The sequence below is a fragment of the Papaver somniferum genome, chromosome 2 (genome assembly GCF_003573695.1).
Source record: "Papaver somniferum cultivar HN1 chromosome 2, ASM357369v1, whole genome shotgun sequence".
NCBI classification, from domain to species: Eukaryota; Viridiplantae; Streptophyta; class Magnoliopsida; order Ranunculales; family Papaveraceae; genus Papaver; species Papaver somniferum.
Genome location: NC_039359.1, coordinates 147958848 through 147965661, shown reverse-complemented (window position 1 = coordinate 147965661; position 6814 = coordinate 147958848). Strand labels below are relative to the sequence as shown.

Below are 6814 nucleotides of genomic sequence, written 5' to 3'. Positions count from 1 at the left end.
GTCGATGACAAACTTGTGATCGTGGTGCAAGCCGCCAATGCTGTTGCTGAAACTGGGGGTGGATGGTGGTACGACAATGGTGCAACCATCCATATCTGTAAGGATAGAAATCTTTACAAGACATACGAACCGGTTAGTGGAGAAGGAAACGATGTTGTCTCCGCAAACGGTCAACGCAGCAAAGTTATTGGGAAAGGCACTGTTGAACTCTCGTTTACTTCGGGAAAGACTGTGACTCTTACTAATGTTTTTACATGCCCTGACATCGGAGACCTTGTTTCCGGCGACCTTGTATGAAGGCTGGATTCAAGACGACCTATGAGTCTAATAAGTTTGTGTTGTCCAAAAATGGTGTGTTTGTTGGACAAGGATATGCTTGTAATGGGATGATTAAGCTTAATTTAATAAATAATGGTTCTGCTTATATTGTTGACTCTGTTAATTTATGGCATGGTAGATTAGGGCATGTGAATTATGGTTCTCTTAGAAACATGAATCGATTAGGCTTGATTTCTGATTGCAATTTTGATCATGCTTCTAAATGTGAAATATGTGTGCAAGCAAAGATAACTAGAATTTCCCATAAGTCTGTAGTACGAAATTCTTCCTTACTTGAATTAGTACATAGTGATGTGGGTGATTTGCATGGTTCTGCCACTCGTGGTGGAAATAAGTATTATGTCACTTTTATAGAAGATAGTACTAGATATGCTTATACATATTTAATGAAATCTAAGGATGAAGTCTTTGATAAATTTAGGATTTATAAAGCAGAAGTAGAGACACAATTAGAGCACAAAATTAAGATTTTACGTTCTGATCGTGGTGGTGAATACTTTCCTACTGAATTTAATTCCTTTTGTCAAGAGCATGGTTTAGTTCATCAACGTACTGCACCTTACACACCTCAACAAAATGGTATGGCTGAAAGGAAAAATAGAACTTTGATTGATATGGTTAATTGCATGCTTATAAGTTCTGGTTTGCCTAATTCTTTGTGGGGTGAAGCTATGTTGTCTGCATGTTATATTTTGAATAGAATTCCTTTGAAAAAGAAGAGTGTTTCTCCTTATGAGTTGTGGTTTAAGAGGAAACCAAACTTGAGAAGACTTAAAGTCTGGGGTTGTTTAGCATATGTTCGAAAGCCTGATCCCAAAAGACCAAAGTTGGGAAACAGGGCTTATAAATGTGCTTTTGTGGGATACTCTCTTAATAGTATCACCTACAGATTTATAAACCTTGACACTTTTGAGATTATAGAATCTGTAGATGTGGAATTCTTTGAGAACTTAAATAGGAACAGTTCTCAAATGCAACCCATGGAGAATCCATTGTTACCTGATCTAGAACCTATGGAGATTGATAACAATGATGAAAATCCCTCTCCTACTCATGACAATGATATTTCAGTGCCTACTGAAGATATCGAACCTAGAAGGAGTAAGAGAGGAAGGATTGAGAAAAAGCCTGATCCAAACTTTATTTATTACCTTGTAGAGGCAAATAAGAATAGAATTCTTAGTGTTAACCAGTATGTTATGCATACTGATGATGACCCTAAAACTTATGCTGAAGCCATGAGTTCTAGAGATGCAAATTTCTGGAAAGAAGCCATCAATGATGAAAAGCATTCGCTTTTGACTAACGGGACTTGGGTATTAGTAAATTTACCTCCTGGTGCTAAAGCAATAGGAAGTAAATGGATATTCAAGAGAAAGTTGAGAGCTGATGGTGAAGTTGATAAGTTTAAGAAATTTCTCAAGAAATATGGTCACTTTGATGACAATCCAGCACCTACTCCTTTAGACCATACTATCAAGTTAATGAAGAACACCGGCCGTACTCATGCTCAACTTGAGTATTCTAGTGTTATTGGGAGTCTTATGTACGCTATGCATTGCACAAGACCGGACATAGCCCAAGCCGTGGGAATATTATGTCGTTTCTCAAGTAATCCAGGATATGAACACTGGAAAGCAGTTTCAAGAGTTATGGCTTACTTGAAAGGAACAATAAATTTTGGTTTGCATTACCAAGGCTATCCCGCTGCACTAGAGGGGTACAGCGATGCTAACTGGAACAATGTAGAATCAAATTCCAAGTCAACTTCGGGATGGATTTTTACATTAGGGGTGCTGCTGTGTCTTGGAGTTCCAAGAAGCAGACTTGTATTTCTGATTCAACAATGTTGTCAGAATTGATAGCTTTAACTGATGCATGTAAGGAGGCAGATTGGCTTAGAAACCTACTTATGGAGATTCCTTTTTGGAAGAAGCCAACTCCGGCGGTCTTGATTAATTGTGATAATCAAGCTACAATCTATAATGTCTCTAATAAGACTTATAATGGAAAGTCTAGACATGCAAGTCTTAGACACTACATGGTTAGGCAACTACTCAAGAGGGGAGTAGTTACGGTTAACTTTATTGAATCAAAGAGGAATTTGGCAGACCCATTTACGAAAAGTCTACCAAGTTCAGTGGTTTCAATAAAAAGGAAAGAAATGGGACTAAGGTCTGTGAAGGAAGTTTGATCTCCCATAGCAGAAACCCAACCTATGTTTTGAAAAGGATAAACAAGGTTCAATGTGGTACCAACAAGTTATGGAAGTAGATTATGGAGCACTAATATAAAAACTTCCCATTTCTTATTAGTGCTGGTTTCTGCAAGAAAATAGGATGGATGTAAATCCTTAATGAGTCTATGATTAGTAAAAGGTGTATCGCAGAAACACCTTCGAGACTTACCTATATGAGTATGGAAATAAGGCCGTTTCCTAAGAGAAGAAGACCGTTCTCTAAAGAAGACTCATGAACAAGGATATAAGCACATGGCCATTAACGTGCTTGGCTACAGAACACATGATTTTATGAAATCAATATGTGTGGAGACTCCGGTTTTATCATAAGGGGTACTTGGTTCAAGACTGGTTTCACCATAGAACCTCGATAAGGCTTTGAGTTTCTTACACTAAGTGAAGGTTCAAATCCAAAAGATACCTATCATTTATGTGTTGATTTCAACGATGATGCTTAGTCTCAATTGTGCTTGAACTACGTTGGCTTGATCCCACTCGGGTACGTAGGCAGTCACTTCGGTGATGCAGTCACTCTGATTTAAAAGTTTTAACTTTGTTTTATGGTTTTTTGAACTGAAGGTTTTATTTGGCCGATAAAAGCCTGTTCGAAAATTTCGAATCCAAAAGACACCATTGATGTCTGTTGATGAAGGAACCTGACGTTTCGTGAATAGAAACCTGTTGGCGAATAAAAAAAAAAACTATTCCCAACAGGTGCAAAACCCTTTATAAATAGCTTCTCCCAGTTTCGTTTAACATATAAGAAAAATCAATCTGTTTTCTCTATTTCAAAAAGCATCATCAGAAATCAGAAATCTCTTTGTGTGTTCTTGATTGAATCAAGGGGTACAAACCTTGAATTCAGTTTTCGTTGCAGGGCTTTCATTGTATCCTGAAGGCAATATTTCGCATACCTGTTGTAATCGCCAATTGTTATTGGGAGGGTAGAAATATTTGTCTAAAAGAAATTTATACAAGCCTTAAAAGTTTTGGAGTGCAACAATTTCTTCTCTGTGTCATTCATCCTTTGTGAAACCCATTTTTTTTTCAACAGGTCTTGCCCTATCCCTCAAGGCTAGCAAGAACTCAATGTATTTATCGGTACTGACAATGTCCAAAAACTCTCCGTTTATAAAGCGTTTTTCATTGCCAAATTTATCCATTCAGTAACTGCACTCACTCTCATGTATATTTTCAAATTTTATACTATATGTAATACGGTTAATATCCCTCCCAACTCCCAACCCCATTACAATATGGGTCCAAAGGCTCCAAACTACTTTCATTTTTTTTTGGTACAATGAGTAAGCGCCAGACCAACTTAATTGTTCTGTATTTGCCAAATTATTCTGTCCAGCAACAAACTCACTCACGCACTCACTCTCAGTCTAATTTTTATGGAATGAATTCAAGTGTCACCCCACCCACTATTTTGGAGTTTTCCTCATTATTTCTCTATATATATTCCTCCTTACCTTCGTATACAAATTCAAGATTAAAAAACAAACAAACTTTCTTTGTACTCTCAACGTGGAGACAGAGTGAGCAGCCCACCCCATCAAGAAAAACAGTGAGAAAAAAAAAATTATGGAGGGAGTAGATGCTTATAGTTTTCATGAAGAATTGAATCAAGAATCCATGAATAACTCAAAATCCAAAATCCTTGATACCATTTCTTTATGGTTGAACTGACGGTTTTATTTGGCCGATAAAAGCCTGTTCGAAAATTTCGAATCCAAAAGACACCATTGATGTCTGTTGATGAAGGAACCCGACGTTTCGTGAATAGAAACCTGTTGGCGAATAAAAACCTATTCCCAACAGGGGGAGAATGATTTTGGTTAATAAATTCATTTAGATTAGATGTATATGATTAGGTTTATATGGTTATTAAGTTAGTTTTAATTTAAATTAAAGTAAAGGATAAATGTGTATTTACCTAACTTTAGGACACCCCTTATAAGTATAGGGAGGTTGGCCCAATAAGATCATGATCGCAAAAAAACCATGGTCCCAAAAAAAATCTTTCTTTACTTATGCTACAAACAGATACATTATTTTCAGAATACACTGAAGCCCCGTAACAACGTTATTAAATTCAAGATTTCTACAACCGTAACTCGACCAATAACATACTATGCAAAAAATCTGACGACGCCAGTAAACGAGGAATTAAGAGACAATAAAGGTTGTTATGAAGTGCTCTATTATTGATTTTCCTAAGAGAGAGGAGAGAGAGCAGTAGAAGCCACCGGTGAGAGTTCTTCAAGCCGGCGTCCGTCATCAACACTTTTTATTTTATCTTTCTCTGCTCTGTGATTTCCGCCATTAGAAGATTAAAAGATTTCTCTCCTCCGTAACTCTGTGTTTTCCGCCATTAGAAGAATACAAAACAGAGATGAAGAGCTAATTCAGTAAGGTTGGGAATCTTTTTTAGTTTGAGGTTTTCAATTGGAGTAATCGATTAGAATTTCAGATCAGCTAATTGATTTTTCTCGTGGGTTTTTGATTGGGGGGTGGGGGGGAGATACTCTATGATGATGCAAAGAGAATAAACCAATTGAGTAACAACACCGTTAGATGAGCGGGTTTTGTTGGAATATTTTCAACACCGCTTACCAAAGGAGAATTTTTTGAACTGACGGTTTTATTTGGCCGATAAAAGCCTGTTCGAAAATTTCGAATCCAAAAGACACCATTGATGTCTGTTGATGAAGGAACCCGACGTTTCGTGAATAGAAACCTGTTGGCGAATAAAAACCTATTCCCAACAGGTGCAAAACCCTTTATAAATAGCTTCTCCCAGTTTCGTTTAAACATATAAGAAAAATCAATCTGTTTTCTCTGTTTCAAAAAGCATCATCAGAAATCAGAAATCTCTTTGTGTGTTCTTGATTGAATCAAGGGGTACAAACCTTGAATTCAGTTTTCGTTGCAGGGCTTTCATTGTATCCTGAAGGCAATATTTCGCATACCTGTTGTAATCGCCAATTGTTATTGGGAGGGTAGAAATATTTGTCTAAAAGAAATTTATACAAGCCTTGAAAGTTTGGAGTGCAACACTTTCTTCTCTGATTCATTCATCCTTTGTGAAACCCAATTTTTTCCAACAGGTTTTAGTAGGAGGTGAAACGGGTAATGAAATAAGAGGAACAACAACTCCAGATGTGTTGATGCCGCAAGCATCAGTTGGTGGTGCAGTGGTGATGCAAACCAAAGTTATCCAGATAATTATTCACTTGGGAACGAGATCAATACTTATAAAATTAGGATTTTGTTTCTAAATTGGTATGGATTCAAATTGAAATATGAAATTGGTATGGTTTGATCTTAAGAACAATTTCCCCAATTTCAATTTCAATTAATACCAATTTTGATTTAAAAATTTAACTCTTTATAGGGTTTGTAGGGTAGTGGTGGTGGTGATAACAGTAACAGGGACGAGATGAATTGATGAAAACGGTTGTAAGCTATGTGATTTGGGATGAAGTACACAACCAAAAGATGTAGCCTCACCTCCTGTACAAGCTTTTTGTCCTAGCCTTCAACAGAATCAACAATACTATCAATCACGGCTATTATATTCACTTGTGCAACAAAATGAGATACAAAGCAGCATACCATCCATATAAACTCCTTTGTCCTCTTCGCCAAGAGTAAGTTTTTGATGTTTCCATAATGAACAACAGTAGCTAGCGCATAAACCACTTTACCTTCATTTACTTTATATTTATTATATATGTGGTATAGCATTTTGGACTTGCTTCGGAACGGTTGTTAAACATTGCCTGCTTGTTAGGTTATCTAGACTTACTTGGAAGATGTACTAGATTTGAACACAGAAATACACAAAATGCACCTGAGTGCATAATGTATACTATGACCAAAAAAAGTTTTGTCCTATATGTACCCGAATGTACAATGTATATATTTTTTGAATTTTTTCTTGTTCATTTTATTTGTCTCCCTTACTACTCGTTTTTGGTTGATGTTTTTAATGGTGAATATGATGGTAATTGCGGTGGTTTTGTTGCTTGAGATCACGAACTAGTACTTTAGATTGTATATAATATATTGTAAGAGATTACTAGGATAAATCTGGATTTATCCACGAAATACATAAGATGCACCTGAGCGCATAATGCAGATTCATAAAAGGAATAGGTTTTAGACCAGGTTGCACCTGGGTGCATCATGCATATTTTATTGATTCTTATCGGAAAAAATGTTTTGGAT

The 6814-nt window shown here is 36.5% G+C and overlaps 1 long non-coding RNA gene across 1 annotated transcript; it reads left to right on the top strand.

The window, feature by feature from the left end:
* The first annotated feature begins 5092 nt into the window (after nucleotides 1-5092).
* On the top strand, nucleotides 5093-6529 carry LOC113354099. Its single transcript, XR_003361674.1, has 2 exons — nucleotides 5093-5166; nucleotides 5692-6529. It is a non-coding gene; the product is annotated as an uncharacterized LOC113354099 (long non-coding RNA).
* The last annotated feature ends 285 nt before the right edge of the window (nucleotides 6530-6814 follow it).